The 24,182-nt window shown below is 35.9% G+C and overlaps 2 long non-coding RNA genes across 4 annotated transcripts in view; one reads left to right on the top strand and one right to left on the bottom strand.

Annotated features, from left to right (window-relative positions):
* Window positions 1–23,069, bottom strand: part of LOC150103242 (uncharacterized) — a 76,259-nt gene extending 53,190 nt beyond the window's left edge. The window contains exons 1-2 of one of the 2 annotated variants that reach the window (XR_016548792.1): window positions 22,776–23,069; window positions 12,164–12,294 (exon numbers count right to left, since the gene is read on the bottom strand). This is a non-coding gene — a long non-coding RNA (uncharacterized LOC150103242). The remainder of the gene's footprint in view (window positions 1–12,163; window positions 12,295–22,775) is intronic. The other variant, XR_016548791.1, reaches the window with a different exon arrangement.
* LOC150103241 (uncharacterized) overlaps window positions 1–24,182 on the top strand; it is a 134,821-nt gene that overhangs the window by 77,003 nt on the left and 33,636 nt on the right. The gene's annotated exons all lie outside the window — the stretch shown is intronic.

Here is a 24,182-nt window from a genome sequence, read left to right as displayed (position 1 = left end):
TAAGAGATAGGAAGACAAATACCTGGATAAGATATCAAACAGGTGTCATGGATATTGTAAAATACATTAAACAGGCTAACTGGAGATGGATTGAATTGTCAGATGCAGTGATGGGAAATGGACTAGAAAAACAACAGATTTGAGACCAATGGATGGAGCAAGACAAAGAGGAAGACCAAGAAGAAGGTGGAGGGATGAACTGGAGCAAATTGCAGCAGTGAGACCGATGAGAGAGGCAGAAAACTGAGTGTTCTGGAAAATCATGGGGGGAGACCTTCATCCAGCAGTGGACAGAACCAAAAGGTTGAAGAAGAAGTCTTGGGCCAGTTATCTCTGATTGGGTACCAGTTGAAATTGAACTGCCCATTGAGTCTTCATAAAGTTAGATAGGGCTAAAACGGCCTCGCCTACTCCCTATGCGGACAAAAAGGAGTTAGCTGATTTTTTTTAATTTAGTTCATGCTATTTTGAATTTTTAAGTTTTTATTTTTAATATTATATTAAGAGAGTGTTTGAATATCATTTTGTGAATATTTTATATACATGTGCTGTTAGATAGTCCTTTTTATAAACATATAGGCCTCTCCCCGGTAAACACGCAGACATTAATCGCCTTGGTCCTCTTTTCGTGATAATAGTTTCTTTTTATTCCCACTTGAATTCTGCTTAAAATATTTTCTACGCTGTAGTTCCTTATATAGGCTTTAAAGCCATTTAAAGGCTTTAAAGCCTTTCAGCATTATGCTATACGGACTAATTTCATAGCTGCTACAGGATTTATTATATCTTTTAATACAATTAAACAAGACTATTACAGATACAGACACTAAACAAACACCAAAATTATTTGCTATTATAATAACGAAGTTATACATTCAATTGTAAGAGGCCGCCACATAAAAATATCTACGCTTCGCTTTAAGTTTTGACGGTGGATGATATTGGAGATTATAGTTGCCAGCCACCGTCATTGTGGACCAAACCGATCAGTTAGAGAATTACTGAACTACTTATTAAGACTTACACATTAATATCCAGATGGAATGGTGTACATTCGTTTGAGGATTCACATTTTATAAAGTATATTATTATTATTATTATTATTATTATTATTATTATTATTATTATTGTTAATGTTATACAGGCACCTCCATGGAGGACGAAGACATCGTGGTAGACCCAATTTATCCACACAATATATTGTACCTTTCCTTGAACCCATTAAGAGACAGAGCACTCGCAACTGACTCTGGTAACCCATTCCACTCATTCACCACTCTCCAAGCAAAAAATCTAGTCGTCACACCCCCTACTGACTACACTTTTATTCAACTTCCAGGAATGACCCATTGTTCTGCTCCCTCTAGTCAAGTGCTGAAGCATTTCCCCCTGCAACTATCCTATAAAATCCTTTAAGCAACTTAAATGTTTCTAACATAATCCCCTTTTTTTCTCCTATCAACCAACTTCTGCAATTCACAGAACCTTCAATCTATCCTCATAGGGGCCATTCCATAGGCCACTCATCATCTTAGTCACTCACCTCTGAATCCTCTGAATAACAATTTTGTGCTGTTCAAACGCTTCAGGAGAAGACAAAAGTATCTATAGTGGGAAAATCGAACTCTCCTAGGCGTTTGAAAGACACAACAAATATTCCAGTAGATTATTATAATCATAGATCTGCATGGATAACTAGGGATATAAAAATTACTATATATGTTTGCTTCGGTAGCTCACTTGATACAAGTCATTCCATGTTTATCAAAAATAAATAAATAAATAAATAAAAATAGTAGCATATCAAACCTATCATGTCAAACCACAGAAAGAGGAAAAGGAAAGAAAGCCCTAGCTGGCATAAAGAAGTTCTCAACTCGATATTTGGAATATCTACCAGTTACAAATAAATAAGATACCTCGAATGGTGTTTCCCAAAACTTTCAGAAAACATGTCTTCTCAAACTCTATAAACTTAAAATTACGGACAAGGTGAACTACATCCTGAGTCAGTGTTCTCCAATCTGTGCCTCTGTAACAACGTATCTGAAAGAATACTGAGAATAAAAATACAATTTCAAAATAAAACTATAATAATAATAATAATTATTATTATTATTATTATTACTGCGTGACACCCCCAGGGAGTCATCGTGGGAGGGCACACTACTCAACTTCGCTAGATACATCTCATCCTCTCCACTACTACTTAATTCTCCAACTACGACACTACTACCATCTATCGCCCATCATCACCACCAACAATAGTATTTTTTGTCTGTAAATTGCATGTGTTCTGAAGCCGATTTGTCTGTACGCGGGATGAAAAACCTGAGTTTCCTGGAGAAAAAACCCTGCTACCCAGATAGCCATGCTGCAATTATTCAGTATTGGCGTTCACGTGAGCCTGCACGCACACTTGCAATAAACAATGGCACGCCTAGTAGAACAACTTGAAAAAATACAACGTTTTTTATGTATCAATTATGTGTGGCAATTTTTACCTGTAATTTCCAGTTGTTTTAGATACTTCAATGTTTATTACTATTCTTTTCCTTTATGAATACCTGAGGAAGGCTGTTATAAGCCGAAACTAGTTGTATTATTCTCATTAAAATGAAAGTTAATATAAGTTATCTCGGTTTTTTAAGTCATTAAATCTATGTTTTTAAAATGTATCACAACAACAACCGAGTAAAAGCCTATGATCATATATATATATATATATATATATGATACAAGAAAATGATATGGGAAAATAACAGAACAGGTGTCTATCATAGATTTTATAATAAAATAACAAATATAATAGCTAAAACAGTCAGATGAAATATTGAATATTAGAGTTCTGAAGCATGCAGATAGATCATGGGCTATTCACGGGGAAATTTCGACTCCAAAATATTATTATTACATGACACCTCCAGGCAGTCCAAAGACTCATCGAGGGAGGACACCTACTCTACATCTCTCTCTCTCTCTCTCCACCAACTACAACTAACCGCAACTACACCAACACAATCTACCGCTCGTCATCACCATTAATATTTTCACAGACAATCACAAATATCCATGCTCACGGCAGGATTCGAACCCGCAGCCTTTTAGCTGGGGAGCGGATACCTAACCGCTCGGCCAACTAGGCCGGCTATAACAGCGAAAAAAGCAAAATAACAAAATACAAGGAAATAAATTTAAAGGTGAAATTATTACAAGACACTGTAAGAAAACTACCAAAATAGACTAAAAGAACAATTTAAAAAAATTAATTTAATACAAAAGAAATAAAATAAACTTATCAGTAATTAGAAAGATATATTCTTATTGCATCCGATACCGGCATTTAAAAAAAAAAGGGGAGGGGGAATAAAATGTGAACCCAAAAACTATGAAGAATAAACTTATTCTGCACTACCCTAAAAATATGTATAAAATTATCAAAGAATTAAAATCAAGGCTATAATAACACGATTTCGAGGGAAGAAGATCGTGTACTAATGATATATATTCGTTGTAAATAAAATTTTTTTTAAAAAAAAAGCAGTCGTATAGAAAAGCCAATATTTGTGGATTATATTGAATTCGAGGAGGCTTGACAGAATCATATTTTTGATACTTTGATAATGTAAATTATCAGATGTGTACACAAAAAAAAAAAAAAAAAGGAATGTGCAATATCATAACAAAGACTCTATAACGAAAAATTATCAGACAGTGCGATTATTTTAAACTCCATGTTTATTTAACATAATTATGGATGATATAATAACGGGATTTAAGAAATAGAAATCAAATGAAAAAAAAAAATTAAATTTGGTTAGATATACTGATGATGTAGTATTAATTGTAAGAAATGAAAACAATCTCCCAATGCAATTATTTAAATTCCATCTATGTAGCAGTTTTAACATGGAAGTATCAGCAGTGAAATAAAAAAATATAGTAACAACAGTAAAATAATCAGTAAAATATAAATTGGCGCTAAAATGTGAACAAGTAATGAAATTTAAATACCTAAGAATAACTGTTAACAGTGGAAATATAACCCAGAAAGAAATAGCTAATAAATGAAACAAAAATAAGAATGTATAACGCCAGACCAGTATTAACTTATGCATACAAAACAAGAATAGACGGATCAAAAGTTTTTCAGGCGATGAATAGATGTAAAAATGAAAACGACACGAAAAAAAGTTAATAAAGCAAAATTTCATAAAATAAAAGATTTATGAAGAATGCCAGTCATAAACGAATTGATGAAAAAAGATCAGATGGAATAAACATAGCGACAGAATAGGAATGAAAATGGTTAAATTAACAAGAAACTAAACTAAAAGAAAATAAATAAAATACAAAAGCGATGGACAGATTGCCTGTTTAGAAGTATTACAAACACAATAAGCTGCAAGGCCATCGAAGTTTTCCAAGTTTTTATTTTTATTTCAATATTTATTATCGTTACTGTTATTTGAAAAAAAAACAAAACAGAAATCCAACCCAGTAGTTCGCCAATAGGATGTGGTGCCTTAACTAAAAATATCCGTGAATTTATACTTTTTTTAATACTCTCGTTTTATTTCTTATATTCTCACCGTATGCGAGAGTAAGAGAAGAAATTGAAACACTTTTTTTGTTCATGCTTTTTTCACCAAAGCATATATAAAGGGGAAAAAAAAAAAAAAAAAAAAAAAAACAGAACCGGGTGTTAAATATTAAGAATAGTGAAAGGGTAAGAACGCCTAGAATTGTAGAAGTTTTCAAATTTAAGTGCCGTATTGTGGTTTGAAAAGCGAAACATATTGTGATATGTTATTTCAGATTTCAAATCAAATTGGTTTCAAACATACTACCTGTTAGGTGAAAACCGGAAAATATTCGACTGTTAGCACACATTCCATGATAAATGTCGTATTACGTTCTTACATTGAAAGAAAGCTGACTAAAGAAAACTAACTATTTTAGTTAGTAGTTATACGTGTTTGTGAGTTATTCTTAATGTGTTTTAAATTTCATTCTATTTTAGTTCTGCGAGAGGATTTCAATTTTGTTATTTATTTTATTTTTTATTTTTGTTAGATGCGAAGTGCATGCATTAATTTCTTCCGAAGTGCTGTAGCAAACATATTATTGAGATCGGAATATCCATACGAAATTTTATCGTTTATTTCATGTTGATGTCATGTTATTTAGGTCACAACTTGTCACCATCTCAGACAACACCTACCCGAATGTACAAAGGGAGGAGACAATAACTTTGCTTAGTAACATTTCCTGCTGATTGGGACGGAGAAAGCTACAGTGAATCCGCTTCAACGGAAATAGTCCGGAAGAAATTAAGAACCAGAAATGCCTCTTGAGCGGGGATCTCCATTCACTAGTGACCTCGTTAAAGTTAAGCTTAACATGTGAAGGAAGAAAAAAAAAAGTTCTTCCCGTATCGAGTATAATAGACTGTAAGAAGTCTGCAAGAATGGCAGTAAATATCTATTATGCAATCGGATTTGCTTTGATAAACGCCTGTTAATAAGGCACTTAATTCCTTCACCCATAATACACGAAAAGCCAAGGAAGCTTCGTAACAATGCATTAGCACTTGTTAAGATAGTTTCTCCACTCATCTCTATCCATTTATGAGTACGGATGGGTGTTTTATATTTTATTTTATAAATTTTATATTTATATTTTATATTTTATAATATATGAGATTAATAAATAATACATCTTGGGTTTAAAACGAACAACTTTTTTTTTTTTTTTTTGCGCCAAAATTATACAAAGTGATATTAAACTCCATTTCATATTCTTATACAGGCAGGTAAACATTTAGGGTGAAACTAAAAGCATGATCGTGCCAAGCTCATGACGCCACTTAATAAGAATGATATATCATTGTTGGTTATTAAACTGATAACCACATTAATCTAAAATGAAATCATAAGGCCTCTATGTGTGTGTGTGTGTGTGTGTGTGTGTGTGTGTGTGTGTGTGTGTGTGTGTGTGTGTGTGTGTGTGTGTGACCAATCCAGATCCATTAAGGTACTGAAATCAGTACCTTAACAGAACTAAGTGAGATCCAAAGTTTCTGTGTGACAAGACAAAGGAACAGCATTTTATGATTCTTTTGGACCGGAATTTATTTATAGTTTAAGAAGATTATAAATGACACGAAACAGTTAAACAAAATGCCATGGATCGATATCAGTGATATCACAAAGGAGATCAGCCTTTGGCTGATCTCCTAATAGCTCCTAGAACTCAGTCAGTATCAACGATGCCCTCTGGTTGAAAAGAGGTCGGTTCGAATCCAATCGAGGATGCGAGGAACCTTTATAAGAGTTTTTCTCATTCAGAAGGCGAGTTAGCTAGAAATGGATGGAAGATTCTCATATGGAAATGAAAGGGTTTTGCCTCCCAGAAACTCGGATTTTTCATAAACTAGCCAGAGAACACACAATTTACAGACATGATAAAAGACAGGAAACAGTTAAATTGGCTTCATAACCACAACCAATACCATTCATCCAACTGTGTATAGCATCTAAGATAATGACACCTTCACAATTAGAACAACGCTTGTCCTTTGGTTGGAAACACTCCTAAATCTGTTAAAATAAATACAGAGTCAATACTATTCCTTCACACTTCAGTTCCAAACTCAATAAACATGTTTTTCTTCCTTCTCGTTTCATTCACTTTATTGATGTCCTTTCTTAGAGAAGATGAGGGATCTGGGTGTGATGGTGGAAAAGGACCTAAAATTTCGGGGACACATTGCTAAAACTGTGATGACAGCACATCGGATTATGGCAATGATGAGGAGGACACTGACGTGTGGAAGTAAGCAGGTTATGGTTCCATTGTATAACGCTTTGATCAGGTCGCATATGGATTACTGTGACAGATTTGATTACCCCTAGTTTTCAAAAGGATGAAGATATATTGGAAAGGATCTAGAGACGATTGACCAAGATAGTTTCTGGTCTCTGTAATATTGAGTATGAAAACAGACTGAGGCGATTGAGAAAATTTGCAGAGTTTAGGGATATGATTGAGTCAAGTTGCTAAGGGCATATTACCATATTAATGTGGAATAGGTTTTACATAGAATGGAGAAGACAGTGGGAGAACGAGAGGTCATCTCTGGAAACTGTATAAGGAGGGCGTGAGGGGGGGGGATGAGGAGTAGATATTTTTTGCATGGAGAGTGATGGGGTGATTAGAATACATTCCCCGAGAATGTTGTCAGTGTGTAGATAGATGGAGACTGTATTTAAGGCACTGTATGATGAAGGTCTCTCTCTCTCTCTCTCTGTGGGTAGGATCTCCGCAATGTCTTTTGATTTTATGGAGATCTGATAATAATAATAATATTAATTATTATTATCAGACCACAATCTTGAAAGGAGACTTTCAAGATTGTGGTCCGAGTTGCCATGAGAAGTGATGACCTCTACGGTGTATCTGGAAGAAGAACTGGTCAAAAAGATATCCAGAGTATTTAGAGAGTGAAGCGGTTATCAAGAATTCCAGTAGGTTGATGTACGATTAAACTGGATCTTTAAATTTATTAAAAATGTTTCCCCCATGATATCACTGAACTTTTTAATTTTGTCATTCATTCTGGCTAATTCACTTAAGAAAGATACGAAGGTGGTCTGAAAAGTTCTCAGCCTAACAATGAAAAAACGAATTTATAATTTCAGAATTATTTTTATTTTTCAACATAATCTCTCTTAAGGCTAATAAATTTATTCGAGTGATGCGCCAGCGCCATTATCCCGTCCCTGTAGTGGTTCTCAGTACGATCTACAAAATACCCCTTTACAGTTGCAATCACCTCTTGATTCGAAGAAAAATGCTGACCAGTGAGAAAGAGTTTTAGTTTTGGGAAGAGATAGAAGTCAGAGGGAGCCAAATCTGGGGAATAGGGTGGATGTTCCAACAATTCATAGTGCAGATCCCTTAATTTTCCCATTGCCAAAACACCTTTGTGGGCAATTGCGTTGTCCTGATGAAAGATAATTTTTTCTTCTGCAAACCGGGTCTTTTCTCACGATTTTTTCGTCTAGCCTGGTTAAAAGATCGGAATCATATTTCTCGGTTATTGTTTTACCTTTTTCAAGGTAATTAATAAACAAAATGCCTTTAGCATCATCCCAAAACACCGATGCCATGACCTTTTCTGGTGATGTAACCGACTTTGTCTTCTTTGGCGCTGAACAACCAGCTTCTGTCCACAGTTTTGACTGCTGTTTGGATTCTGATGTGTAATGGTGAATCTAAGTCTCATCCATAGTAACAAATCGACGCACAAAATCAGTTTTATTCTTGTTAAAACGCTCCAAGCACTGTTCAGAGATTTTCATGCGAGTGCGTTTATGATCAGCTGTGAGTAAGCGCGGCACCCATCTTTGCGCAAAGCTTTTTCATTTGCAATTCTTCATGCAAAATATATCAGCAATTTCATGCACTTTGACTCCCCGGTCATCCAATACCATATCATGCACTTGATCAATGATTTCTGGTGTTATCACACTTTTTGGACGTCCTTCACGTGGATAATCTTCAAGGCTGGTACGGCCACGTTTCAACTCGGCATCTCATTTCTTAATTGTCAAAAAGGAAGGAGAAGAATGCCCATAAACTTCTATGAAGTTCGAATGAATTTCTTTTGGCATTAACCTTCTTTTACAAAGAATTTTATAATCGCACGATACTCAATTTTATCCATTTCAAGGGATATAAACACTTTTACTTCAGACAGCTGTATAAAACAAACTACTTGATAGAATGACTTACAATTTCACACGGATTCTTATGACAGATGTACCAACTTAGAAAAAAAATCTTGCCAATAGTGTTGCCATCTATGGCCGAGACCAATAACTTTTCAGACCACCCTCGTATTGAGGATGATCTGAGATGTATTGAGCCATGGGCTCTCCCTAGCCAGTTATTATATGGAGCATTTTGAAAAACACTCTTGATACTGGTATTCTTAATTCTTCTATTTGTCTAAGATACATTGATTATGTGTTTGCTATTTGGCCACATGACTCAGACACATTAGATTCCTTCCTCCTCCAACAGACAGCACCCAGAATCCAGCTCACTATAGAAAAATAAAATAACAATAGCCTGCCCTTTCTAGATATCCTAATCGTTCGTCTTCTCAATGGCACCATTTCTTTCTCAGTTTACAGAAAATACACCCAAACAGATAGATACATACATACACAAACTGTCCACCATTTCCTCCCCCCCCCTCAACAATATGGTGTTATCAAAACCCTTGGTTAATAGAGCCTCCAATCTTTGTTCTACCAAGACTGAACTTACTTCTGAACTCTCCTTTATTCGCCAGACATTTCTGTCTAATGGCTAGAATGCCAACGAGATCTACAAATTAATTGTTCCTCATATCCCTTTCAACATGCTGAGTATAATAATGCTATCATTGTTCCTTATATCCGGAGCGCCTCAAAAGAAAATAGGCATAACTCTAAAAAGTACAATCTCTATACTGCATTCAAATGTTATCTGAAGTTGCGCCTGTCCTCATTCACTCTCCCAAGGTTCCTCTACCTTCCTCTCTCTGTTCCAGGCGTTTACAAAGTTCCTCGTTCATGCAGTTTATCATATTATGGTCAAATTGGGAGATCTGCTAACATTCGCCTAGAAGAATATAAAAAATGCACCTATCGCCATTAGTATGGTCAGGGATTGCTGACCATGCTTTGGGTACCTTGAACAGAATGAAATGAAAAGAAAAAACAAAGTAGTAATGTTTCACCACATAAAATACAAATTTGAAAGATTTTTTTTAGAATCAGCAGCAGTTTTTAAAAAATAACCTAATCTTAATAAATATGGTTGTATTAAACTTCCCAAGATTTGAGCAACTTTAATTCTTAGGCCTCCCGACCAAAACAACTAAGGCTGGCCAATAGCACCCATAGAGGCACCCCTCATAGTACTTTAGGTTTTCAGTCTAATCTTTTCCACTTATTGTTCTGTGCAAATTTGTTTGTGCTTTTGCAATTTTAATATTGTTTTCCTGAAGATGTGACAGTGACTGAGATGAAATATAGAAGATTAAACGTGTTGTTGAATTATATGTGATGTATTTATTCCATTGTCCTCACGGTTAGCCTAGTGGCTTTGCGCTTCGCAACCATATGCCTGGGGATGGAGTGTCCTAGTTTCGATTCCCGTCGGTGACCTTAGGAGCTTAAGGATCTTCCTCAGCCATAGCCAAGTTAGCTGGTATTGGGCGTGGATGGACAGCAGGTTTTTTTTTTACCAGTTTATCTGTTTTTCATCCTGCAAGCAGGCAAACTGTCCCTGTGAATACACAGGCTACAGTCACAGGATATAGTACGGCAAGGAAGGCAACGGGAAACCACCTTACTCATAGTCATTTTCCCTAGATGGTGGCGTATATATAGCTGCCCCTAAACAGCCGAAAGGCTATAACCTAACATTTATTCCATTAAACCTTAAAATGAATATGTACGGTTTGTGTTAGGTCGTTACTTATGGCAAAGACTCTGCTTCTCGTCCAGCTTGGGTCAGGGGGAGGGGTGTTGGAATAGAAGCCAGTCGGAACTGTGGACGTTGAGGTAGCCCAGGAAGATGACCCTCACTATTATAGCTGGACTGCAGATGGTCGACTTTCATGGAAAGAATGTAAAGAGATTTGAATGGTTATCAATGTCTGGAGGACAGTAAACGCAGCAACTGAAAATTTTCGGTAGAACACTTGCGTAGACACGACACACACCTAAACCATAGATTAAAATGGAGGTATTATTGTTTATCAACACCACTCCAAACTTCACGCTTTACTTCGATAGTACTATATACGGTAGTTTTGCGGGACCCAACCTGCGCTGGCGACATTTTGTGATCTTGCTTCGTTTTGCGCACGGATTTCTCAATATATGATCTTCCTCCCCCCCCCCCCCCAAGAATATTTGCTATTTTAATTCCTTTTTATTTCAATTTATTTTAACACCTTTATTTCAATTTATCAAGCAAAATTTTTGCTAGAAGTAAATTTTACCAACAATTTTACCAAAAATATATTCAGCGAGTATATTTTACCAACAATTCTAGAATATTTTTCACAGTTTAGAGCGGAGTAATACATGTAAACAAAGAATAGGGTCACGCAATTTATACTACTTTCTACTGTAACATCATTTTTATTATTAAAATTTTAGCTTTTTATGCACTTTTTTTTCTTTTATAACGTTAATGTCATGCACGAAAGGTAATAAACCGATCGTACATTAGCACTATGGATGGATTAAAGGTTTGGTAATCCAAAATTGTTTTATAAAAATTTTTCTAAGTCAATGGGAGCCTTCGATTACAAGGGTGTTAGTCTCATGACTGTGCACTTGTTCACCTGTTACTTCAAATAAATTTACAGAAACCAATGCCACATTTAATTTCGAACCATAGCAACTAGACTGAATTTGAACTATGGCACTATCTGTTCGACTGGCCAAGCGGTTTTGACATTTTGAAATTCTCAAATGACATTCTAAATGTCATTTTGATTTCTAAAGTTAAAACGATATTATTCATAAAACCACGACGTTTCTTCTTCTCTTCTTTCTAAATAAATGTCATTTTAACTATTTTCAATAAGCGATTTTTTTGTCTTCTGCAACAAACGCAAAAAAAAAAAAAATAAATAAAATAAAATAAAATAAAAGAATGGAAATTCATTATTGTAAATTGCAAATGGATAAAAGAAGATTTGTAAATCGTATGGATTTTCAGTCAGTTTGTAAATGGATAGCTTAAAACTGTGTACTAACTGGATAAAAAATTTCTTTTAGGAAAGAAAATATTTGCACAAGCTATTTTAACAAAATTTAATTAAACCAGCGATTCTTTCTTGAGCAAGCTACCTCCCTCTCCCACCCACATATTCAAGAGAGAGAGAGAGAGAGAGAGAGAGAAACAATGACTATTATTGTTGGTATATCTACGAACCGAAGAGATCAAATTTAGAATTCCATTTTTAACTGAAGGGATCCTTGTAGGTTTATTGATCAGACTCGAAACCTACATCCTCGGTTTCAAACGAAGGATGTAGGCTTCTTATTGAACAACCTACGACTTTCATACTATAAAGTAGAACTTTTACCTTAACACTCCTTCATTATCGACAGTATCGCTGAAGATTCACTCCAACAATCATATCCTCTTTCCAAATCTCCCAGTAGTAAACACGCATGTTTGAGGTAGGTGTCTTCTCACGATGAGTCTTTGAACTCCCTGGAGGTGATACGTAATAATAATATTTTTTTTTTTTTTTTTTTACATTTTTTTAACATTTTTATTATTTCTCAGATAAATTACATACATTATAGGAACACAATTATGCATAACAAATACTCTCGCGTACATAAAGTTTTTTTAAATAATAATAATAACATATATTATAATAATATATTGTTTACAACATATATTATTATAATATTCATAATGATGATTATTACAGATGTTTAAATTTCTTTGCAATTTTACACTCTATATATACAATATCAATGGATATAATCACTCTATATTGCATACTTTTGTTACAGTTATTACATACATTACATACATTGGTTTACATGTGATACATACATTACATGCATTTGGTTACATATGATACATCTTGGATAAGAACTAATTTCTCTGCTTTCATCCTCGAAGCTTATATGTAAGCTTATCTGAGGATGACACTAGTTGGTTATTATTTCTTGTTTTTTTTTTTTTTTGCTGTGTTGAAGCTACAAAATCTATGATTGAGAAATTCGCGCGCGCACACGCACGCACGCACACACACACACACACACACACACACACACACACACACACACACACACACACACACACACACACACACACACACACACACACACACACACACACACACACACACACACACACACACACACACAATAACTTGGAATCCTTAGAGCTTTTTTCAGGCTACTGTAGTTTGTAAGGTTTCTGTATTCAAAAGGTAATTTGTTTATCATGTCTGGGATCTAGAAGTTTCGCGTGGCCTTTCCGTAGTGATTATTGTATTTATATGTGATATAATTAGTTGTCTGAGGTCTTGTCATATGGTATGTATTTCTGACTGTCCTGTAGTTGGCATCGAAATAATGTTTTAGCAAAGCTGCAGAGTGACATAAATGTTTTGCTGTCAGTATTTTGTGTTCTGACATGGCAGTATATATAAAGTCATTATTTTCTCTTTGTTCCCAAAAGATCAGTTTTATCATTTTGTACTGTAGCGACATTAATCTATTTAATTTGTAGGGTGCACATAAAAAAAAAATACGTTGTTATAGCGTATATTAGTATATTTTGGCATAGTGCTTTGTATATTAGTGTTTTTAGGCGTATGGGAACTATGTCTTTTAACCTGTAGAGTTTGCCACTTATTGTTCGGAGTTTGTTGTGTCGATGGTTTATGTGGCTATTCCAGTTCATATCTGCATCGAAGTAAATTCCAAGGTATCGTATTGTTTCAATATGATACCTTACAAACCTTAGTGATTGTAGTGGTTTTGCTGTTCTGTGTGTTTTTTATGTTGGAAAATAATAATAATAATAATAATAATAATAATAATAATAATAATCGTTTTGTCTTATTTGGAAAGGGAAAAAGTTTATGAGACAATACCCTACTACTCCTGGCTTGATTGAAAAAAAAAATTACAAAATTCCTACGATTTAGAATGAAGACACATTATAAACGTAGGTTTTGCTCACCATTATCTGCTCTATAAGATAAGGAAAATTCCCGATCACAGTTGGCTAATGTAGTTAAATAACTGATGTCAGTCTTTTCTCTCAAAACTAGGTTAAACTAAGAACAAATACTGGTGTCTGTGTTAAATAAAATTTCCAACTTTATGGAAATGAAAATCCGTGTTTAATAAATAAATATTTGCATTTTATATTGTTGTATTTTTAAAAGTTAAATTAGTTTTAAGGGAATACTGTTATTAAGATGCAATAGACGAAATCTGAGCAACACCCTGCATATATGTATTGAAACAACATAGCGATCCATGGTAGTTTATCACTGACCAAGATCTATTGGTTATTAAAAACTTGTTACACGCATAACTCAACAGGCGCCTGTTAGTGCCGTTTCCTATTTTTTGTATTGAAGGGGCGGGTATATTATCAATATGATGGATGCTGTGCCAGGTAGTAATCTCGATTCGTCTCTGTGACATCAATATGTAGACTTGCACGCGGATGAAGATTAAAATTAAGCACAGCATGAAAAGTCAGAAATTACTAAATATGTCTTGAGGATCTATAATTAAATACTGTACGCGATTGTATTTTGCATTTGAAATTCTGTATGTGCAATAATTCAGGTTACACAAAACACCTAAGAAGCATTTTTTTTTAAAAGGAGGAGACTGGTAGACATATGATGATCCGATTTTTGACATTTCCTTTAAAAAAAATGAACGTACTTTCAGTTTTTCACTTGTATCATTTTTTCTCGGATTTTATCTTGTATTAGAATTAAAATAATAGTCTGAAGAGGAAAAATATTCTCTTCTCTCTGATTTCTTTTGGGAACAACTTCTTCTGTCGTTCCCCGGGGTTTCCATTCATTAAAAAAAAAAGTCTACTACAACAGTATTTTTGTAAGATTTTACATAATTTTTTAATTATTTATTTAACTTTAAGGAAATTTACAATTTGGTCGAATGGAATCGTACTATGCTAACAATATTTCGCAAAGTTTGTATGTGGTAAAAAAATAAAATGATAAATAAATAAATGAAATTATGATTTTCATTGCCGGATGTGAAACTCTGCCCTGTTTATTGGTCGTCTGAAGTGGCTTGAAAAATATGTGATCTCTAACCATGAGCATTTCCGGATGCTAATTTTGCCACAAGTTTTCGTCTTTCGTGATTTTTGCCACAAAAAAATCTATAATGTAATATAATAGAAATTTATATCGAACTAACCATGAATACTGATAATGTCTTATATAATTTCTGAGTTGGCAGTAGTAATACTCTACCTCATTAGTACCATATCTGAAATTCCATCCCCCCATCCTCGACACGCAAACCATATTTAGGCTATTATTGGTTCCATAAATAAGAAGTGAACATCATATATTGATAAATAGCGATGCTGACACTCTTCCTCCAACAAACAATATTCGAATCGCGCGAAATTCGAATATTCATGCTACAGTGGGGTGGAATGGTTATTTATTATTATGTCTAGGTGGTAGATGAATTTCACCACCAGTGTAAGATCCCCATCCTGCTTACTGGAGGCCTGAAGTGAACAAAAGAGAAAAATGTCTCTTTCCCTTGCCTGTAACCGTCTTTCTACTAGCGGTCTGGTGATATGGAAAGCTTTACCACGTGGATACACTGGCAGCATTTTGTCACAAGAAATTATATATATATATTTATGTATTGTATAATTTATTGTTTATATATATATATGTATTGGCATTTCAGGCGGAATTTGAGAAAATAACTTACCACACAATTCATGATAAAAAAAAGCAAAATAGTACTTTTTTTTACTGTTAATCAAAAATGCGATTAAATAACTTGATTGATGATGAACATTTTTTACTTCTCATTATACGCACGCTGTTTGGTTTTTTGCTAAAACACTCAAAGAAAAAAAGAGTGAAAATAGTAATTCTAAAAATATGCTGTCCGGCATTTTATGGTAGTAAGCAAACAGTTCCCTCCGAAAAACGTGCTATCACAAGCATCACGTGACCAAGAAACCACTCGGACTTGTTCATTGTTTGCCCAAGGAAATAGTAACCCGAAGGCAATAGGACAGGTGAAGATCACGGACGCTAGGCAAAGCACACTGACCTAGTTTTGACGTCCTCGATATTCCGTTCCTGTTCTACGTTCCAAGCGTACTTCTGTATGATATCGCGTGACTTTTGCGGTCGCGAACCAAACAACAAATACGAACTTCTCAAATAAAAAGTTCAATGCTTAAGTTCCGGAAATAAGGAAGGAATAAGCAGTTGCCGATATTAAGTACCAATGCAAATTGCTAATGGCAGGTATGGTGATGATGGCAATGAAGAGATACTGAATACACCTTGTTTTATTTTAGTATAATTTTACATTATTATCATTTTTTTATTTTTAAGATTAATCGTAAATGAAATATGATTTCAAGTATACGTTACTGGCTTGCAAAATCACTAAAGCATCGAAATAAAGCACAAATTTTTGTCTCGAATTCTCTTAGCGAAATGTTTTCAAACTGACCTGAACAGGAATGAATACTTGGTTGTTACTGACTTCTGATATCTGCATCACCTTTATCTACATTGTTTAATTCACGATCAAATCAACTGTTGGCTGCTTTGACAAATTTTTGATTCCTCATCTTATGTGTATCTGTTTTGGTGGAAACATTTTTGTTCTTTTTTTTTTTTTTTTAGATCACATTATTTTCATTTGTTGAGACCATATTTATCATATTAATTTTCATATTTATCATATTATATTCATATTTGGATTCGAGATTCGAATGAGGTCTTTCCAAATAAGGACATTGTTCGTCCGAGTGTGTAATTAATATCATAATTAATTTTTCAAATTACAACATCTGTTGCTTTCACAAGGATCGGTAAGGCTTTCCAAGTAAAGGACATTGTTTCTCCGAGTGTGGTATTAAAATGTTTTCCAAATTATCATAGTTATTGCTTTCACAAGAATTAAATCTACATAGATATCAGGTTAGTTGTATCGCCGTTAAGGAATGAAAGTTTATCTCTTCCTCCGCCAATACCTTTATATACCTTTAGATAACCTAGGCTGATGATGATAGCCTCATACTACGCCAACAAAATGTCCTCCCCCCACTTACATACACATACTGTCTCTGAGATTAAGTTGTTTTGAAATAAGCTGCAATATGCCATACTCAAGTTAATGTTTGATAATAAAACGTGATTTGGAAGAGAGAGAGAGAAAAAAAAACGGCAATTAATACTCAAATCCCGATTTAAAATTCTTCCGAAGAACTCTTATGTACAGAGAAACATTTCCTTCCTTATTCATGTTTTAATTGCTATATCAACTTTAAAATATATAGCGTATGAATTCATATTACTAACAGCTATTACCCATCAGATGACATATGAGCAGTTCTGCTCAGTGGGGGTGGGGGTGAGCCTGCGACTGGGTAGAGCTAACGCTGAGAGTTCTTCTCGGTGATGGGGTGAGCCTATCACCACCGAGGGGAACAACGCTGAGTAAAAAGATCTTTCGGGTCACTCATTGTTGGGTGGCCTAGCGGATCTGATGAGTTTTTTAGAGATAGCCCCCCCCCCCCGCACTTAAACAGCGAAGTGATTGCTTTCCTTGGAGGGATATGAGCTTTGCTCTCTTAGGTTTCTTCCAAATCCAGTTCCCGGTGAGGGGAGCTTGGATTTCGGGGTGGTTTGCCCTGAGAGAGCATTTTGAGACTCCGGGTAGGGTATTTTCCCGCGTGGCCCGTGAGGGGCCTTGTCGGTGTATGCGTTTCCCTGGAATATGAGTGGTTCTGCTCGGTGGTGGGGTGAGCCTGCCACTAAGTGGGGGCCGACGCTAACTCACTTGTAGGGGAGTGATCTGGGGGATCGCCTAATTTTTAGAGCCCGCTTTACTTATACATTGCGCAGAAGTGGTCAGTTTCCTTGAGGTATGAGAGGCTTTGCTTGAGGTAGGTTTTTGCCTGTCTCTGAGTGAGTGTGGCCACCACTGAGATTATGGCTCTGTCTGATGGTGGGGTGAGTCAACGCTGAGAAGTTCTCGGTAACAAGGTGAGCCTGTCACTGAATGGATCAACGCTGAGTTTGACGGTCACTCATAGGGAGTGGTCTGGGGGACCGCCTAATTTTTAGAGAGGTCTTTACTTAAACAGCACCTCAATGAAGGTCGAAACCGGTCTGGGTAGTGACCCTTCCCATAATACATAGCATAATACTGTCCGTAAGGATATGTGCTTTGTATTATGGGATACTGAGGCAAATGATCAGAGCTTATACCACCTTTACTACGAGTTGCCTCAGATCTGAAAATACTTCAGGTGCAAACTTAGTTTACTTGCTTGTTTGCTTACTTGGAAAAAAGGATTAAAACCAAGTTTATAAAATTTCTTGGTATCTTTAACACACACACACACACACACACACACACACACACACACACACACACACACACACATATATATATATATATATATACATATAATATATATATATATATATATAATATAAAATGATAAGCCTTTTGTAACGTTTTTGTGTCACGTTTTTACACAACTCGAGTTGCGTAAAATTCAATGAATTTGTCCTCATTGCATTGGACGATTATATATAATCGCAGGGAAATTTTTCTGCGATTCTATATAAGCGCAGAAAATTTCTGATAAGATTTGCTAACGTGATCAAATTCCCAATCAAAATAACAGACTGATTTTCTCCAAAATTTTTCGTGACATCTGTTAAGTGACAAATCAAGTGTGGCAGAATTCATATTGGTAATCATTTCATCTGTTGAACTTTCGGTTAGTGCATTCTCCATTATATATATTTACGAGTTCAACTCAGAACGATGGGATAATATTTCAACTGGAGTTATATTTTATTTTTTAGGAATAGATTGGACATCGGCTCATTTTCAAGATTTTTGGTAGCAGGTAGAGCTCGGACAGCAGAATGGACATTTCAACGACTTTCAAAAATACCAGTTTAATTGAAGTGTATGTTTATTGTTATGAATTAAAGGTGTCGTGTAAACAATTCCGATTTAACGTGATCAAGTAATCGCTTCAGTGAAGTGCTTATTATTTCTCTCTCTCTCCCTCCCTCCCTCCCTCCCTCCCTCCCTCCCTCTCTCTCTCTCTCCCTCTCTCTCCCTCCCTCCCTCCCTCCCTCTCTCTCCCTCTCTCTCTCTCTCCCCCTCCCTCCCTCTCTCTCTCTCTCCCTCTCTCTCCCTCCCTCCCTCCCTCCCTCTCTCTCCCTCTCTCTCTCTCTCCCCCTCCCTCCCTCCCTCCCTCCCTCCCTCTCTCTCTCTCTCTCTCTCTCCCTCTCTCTCTCTCCCTCTCCCTAATTCCCGGTTAACTTAACTTAAAAGCCAAGGAGTATTAGTTTCAACACAATTTTTAAAGTATGTATACAGGGTGATTCAGAACTCTTGGCCAAACTTTAAGGGTGATTGAACACACCTAAACAAGCACTTTTCATTATACAATGAATGGTCCGAACTCAAGTGGTGAAGCGCTTTTCAGTGAACACTTATAAGCGCTGGTTTTTGCAGTCGTCATTATTTCTACTGTGGAGTACAAAAAGATGGATTCTTTCACAAAGCAGGAGAAGGCTGACATGCATTTCATTTACTGAGCTGCGGACGGGAATGCGAGGGAAGCCCAAAGACTGTACCGAGAGCGCTTTTCGACCAGACGCGTACCTGATCGTAAAACCTTTCATCGATTGCACCGGTATCTGTGCGAAATGGGCTCCTTTGTCAACGGCATGAAAGATACAGGGCGTGCAAGGAGTGTGAGGACGCCACGTGTTACAGAGGAAATTCTACGTAGGGTTGCAGATCGTCCCGAATGTAGCACGCGAGCAATTTCCCATGCCGTATATGTGCCCCAATCGACGGTATAGCGAGTTCTACGAGACGAACAATTACACCCCTACCATGCATAGAAGGTGCACGCACGCCTTGACATCTGCAGATTATCGGCCTCGTGTGGATTTTACACAGTGGTTCCTGCAGCAGACTGCAGTGCAGCCGGACTTTGATGCACATGTGTTATTCACTGACGAATGCACCTTTACACGTGGGCATTTTTAATATCCACAATTATCATGTGTGGGAGAACAGAAATCCGCATGCCACAAGTCCACATTCGTACCAGTGGCATTTCTCCATAAATGTTTGGGCTGGAATCCCTACACGCTTTGTCAAAAATTAATATACACTGCTTGGAAAGAAGTCAATGGACCCCCCCCCCCCAAGGTGTATTGCGCCATGTAACGAGTCACGTGTTTGTTCCGGTATAAATTGGAGGAATATGATGCGCCCAAGTCATTGCAACTGTGTCCAGAGAAAATGGCTGCCAGAAGGGAACTGAACGGAGTTTGAAAGAGGCGTTGTGATAGAATGCCATGCAGCAGGCCTATCTGTTCGGCAAATTGTTGACAAATTGGCCCATCCTAGGTCAATGACACCATACTGAGTGACATCTAAGTGACACCACACGGAGATGGAAGTGTGAGTAGCTAACTGCAAGCGCTATCCACAGTTTATGACTCACCACATTTACCGAACCTGACCATAGGGTGCTACGAAGGATAATATGTAAAAACCACCATTCGTCGGCCGACACGCTGAATGCAGAGTTTCGGGCATCGAATGGAACACGAATCTGCAGAAAAACATTCAGATCCGAGGGTCACAACATGGTTTCTATGGTGGGACAGCAATATGCAAGCCGCGCATTACTCGAACCAACATGCAGCGTCATCTTCAGTATTGCAAAGAGCGTGTTGTACAGTGGGACGTGGAAGCTTGGAAAGCTTTGTTATGGAGCGACGAATCACACCACAACCTCTACCGAGCAGAGAGACGGATGTGGGTGTGGCGGATGACCAGTGAACGTAACATCTCTTACTAGTTATATGTTATATGAACGTCTGACCAGACGTGACTAATCAACATTACTGCAGTATATTTGAATGACTACATGATTAAGTCCCAGTCTCTGACAGCTTTAAAAAAAAAAAAAAAAAAATCCATATATCTGCTAGAACGAGTGAAAAGACTGGACAAGTGTTAGATAATCCTAAAACCCTGCTCTATTCAGGAAACATGGAACTTTTAGAAGCTACTTCAGGCCTGAAATAAGCGGGATGTTGGGCTTTCACCGGGCGATTGAAATTCATCTACCGCCTTAGGTAGCAGATAACTTTCACTACTCGGTGTAAAATAGATGTTTCTCAAAAAGTTAAGTTCGAATTCAGCCAGGCAAAAACAGTACTGAATTAATTTTTTTATTATTTGTGAACGGCTCCATTTCGATAATCACAGACACGCATACACATTGCAGTAGCCAGGATCACTTGCTTTTGTAGGTTACTAAAATATGGTGAATTTCTCCATCTGTGAGCGAAAAGTTTGTTATTCTATCAGTTTACCTTATTATTACATTACACCTCCAGGGAGTCCAAAGACTCATCGAGGGAAGACATCTACTCTACAACTCTTCGTCTCACTATTCCACTCCACCAACCTTCATCACCTAACACTACTTTCACAGACAATCACAAACATCCATGCCCACGGCGGGATTCGAACCCGCAGTCTTTTGGCTGGAGAGAGGATGCGCTAACCACTCGGCCAACCAGGCCGACTTTACGAATAATATCATTTTGTTATGAGGATAATTCTACAAGATACTCACTATTACTTTTCTGATCTTGAAGACGATACAATTAAGAAAGGCAATAACCAAAGGCAATTCTGTGGCGTTAAGGCAGGCCTGTCAAACTCGTTTACCTCCAAGGGCCAAATTAAGAATTATACATCAAGTCGTGGGCCACAACAGAAAAAAAATCTCAAAATAAAGAGGAAACAGATTTTTTAATATTAACATTAGAGTATATAAGTACAAAATACAACTGTGTTACAAATATGCATATAAAATATAAAGAATTTTATTTAAATATTTACATATTTAAATAAAATTATACATATAATATTTTTGAAGACTTTACAACGTTTTTCATTAACGAAATCTTCAAAATGTGGTTGAATTTGTTGAGCTGTAGTTATTTTCAATATTGATTGCACGTGCTGGTCTGTTAATCTTGATCTTTCCGCAGTTTTATTATTCTTTAAAGATGAAAAAAAGTTGAAAATACGCCTAATTACACATAACACATTGGGGTATCGATCGACTGATAAATAATTATAGAACTTTGGATTTCTAACATCCATATATTTTTGTTTCAATACGGAATCACACTGAATTTCGATTAATTCCAACTGTACATTGTCATCAACAGTTTTAACACCAATCGATAGAGGAGAAGTAAATCGGTGAAACTGATTTTCATATTTCTTAAAATCTAAAAATCTTCTTTCGAATTCATTTTCTAATAACTCAATTTGATTGGCATATTCTGAAAATTTCAATTCCAGTGATTTTGGTAATAATGATTGACAGCATTCAAAATGGGATAAATTTTCTTTTTGAATTTGTTTTCGCCAAAGTAATAATTTCTGTTTGAAAATACTGAATACGGAATATTGTTAATATTGTCAAATAACATGGTAATTACTTGATGTTTGCCTTGTAGCTTAAGATTAAGTTGACTAAGGCGACTTGTAATGTCAAATGAAAAAGCCAGGTCCTTTATCATTGATTTTTTTTAATATTTCACATTCATAATTTTTCGATTCTAAAAAAATGGTAATTTCGTCCAGCAATTCGAAGAATCGCTTTAAAACTTTATGACTGGAAAACCATCTAATTTCTGTATAATAAGGTAGATCGCTATATTCACTTTCTATATCGTCTAGAAAGTTACTAAATTGGCGATGATTAAGCCCACGTGCACGAATATAATTTACAATTTTACTGGCATTTTTAGGACATATCCAATATTTAAAACTTTGGAGCATAGTGTTTGCTGATGAATAATGCAATGAAATGTTGAAAATTATAATTACCTTGTTCTTTGCATTTTTCTTTTAAATTTGTAACAACTCCTTTAACAACACCAATCATGGCAGTAGCACCATCAGTTGCAAGACAAACTAGCTTTTTTTAAACAGTAAATTGTATTCATTCAAAACTTCCATAAGGGCGTCAAAAATATGAACTCCAGTGGTTGTATCGTGCATAGAATAATTTCTAGAAGTTCTTCACTTACTTTTAAGTTCGTATCACATTCGCGAATAAAAACAGCCAGCTGAGCGTACATCTGTACTTTCGTCAATTGCAAGGGAATAGGTCTGAAATGTTGGAATTATTGATTTTAGTTGATTCCTTAAGTTCCCGGCTATATTATCAATTCTGCTTGCAATGGGATCCGAGATAAGCTTATATTTTTAAATCTCTTTAATTGATCAGGACACAACACTTCAACTGCTTTAATAATACATTCGCGAATAAATTCCCCTTCAGCGAATGGTTTCGACTTGCTTGCAATTAAATGTGATAACAAATAACTGATTTTTACCGTAGCTCTATTATCTTCAATAGGTTTGGTAAATACACTTTGTTGATTTTGAAATGTCAACTTTAATTCTGACAATTTATCTTCACGAAGTTTCGCAACATATTTTTCATAGTTTTCTTTATGATTTGTATCGTAATGCCTTTTAATACTATATTCTTTGCAAACTGCAATAGAGTTTCTTTATATCAGGCATAGTTTTTTTTCCCCTTGAATACAAAAAGATTGCAACTCCCATTTTTCTTGAAAACTACGATGTTCTTCTTCAATTAATCGTTTTTTACTCATACTGGTTGAAGGTTTCGACATTATTTTTATAAATTCCTTATTAATTATAAAGAAAACGCTACACTTCCTTACGACTTGAAAATTGCTAACGGCTAGCCTCTGATTGCTGTGGGCAGCGGATGTAGCTGCGTACGTAGACTTGCTCGTTAAAATTCGATATTTATGCAGTGGTGTAACAAGATTTTTTGAAATGACAAATAGAACATTATTTCCTTTAGAAATTGCAGAGTAGATTGGCGTATAAAATAATCTTAATTGGAACTGTTAATTTTTTAAAATATGTTTATTTAATTCGGCGTTGTCAAAAGTTAAAAAACCATATTGGTTTTGGCGGGCCGCATGTTACTTGTCGGCGGCCTCGTGCGGCCCGCGGTCCGCGTGTTTGATATGCCTGCGTTAAGCATTATTCAGATTCAAAAGAAGTATTGTTGTTGAATACACCAACAGATAATGTATGTATACCAATATCCTAAAACGTGTACGTTGAAGAATATTCTCTATTTTTTGTAAAGGCAACCCAGCAGTACGTGTTATTTACGGAAATATAGCAGTATCATCATTCACCGCAGCACTTTTCATGTAATAAGTTATGCATAATCAGTTTATTGCT

This window comes from Typopeltis vanoorti, chromosome 9 (assembly GCF_054136105.1).
Source record: "Typopeltis vanoorti isolate ZY-2024b chromosome 9, IOZ_Tvanoo_1.0, whole genome shotgun sequence".
NCBI lineage: Eukaryota > Metazoa > Arthropoda > Arachnida > Uropygi > Thelyphonidae > Typopeltis > Typopeltis vanoorti.
Note: the sequence above shows the minus strand (reverse complement) of the source record. Positions and strands in the feature narration are given on the sequence as shown.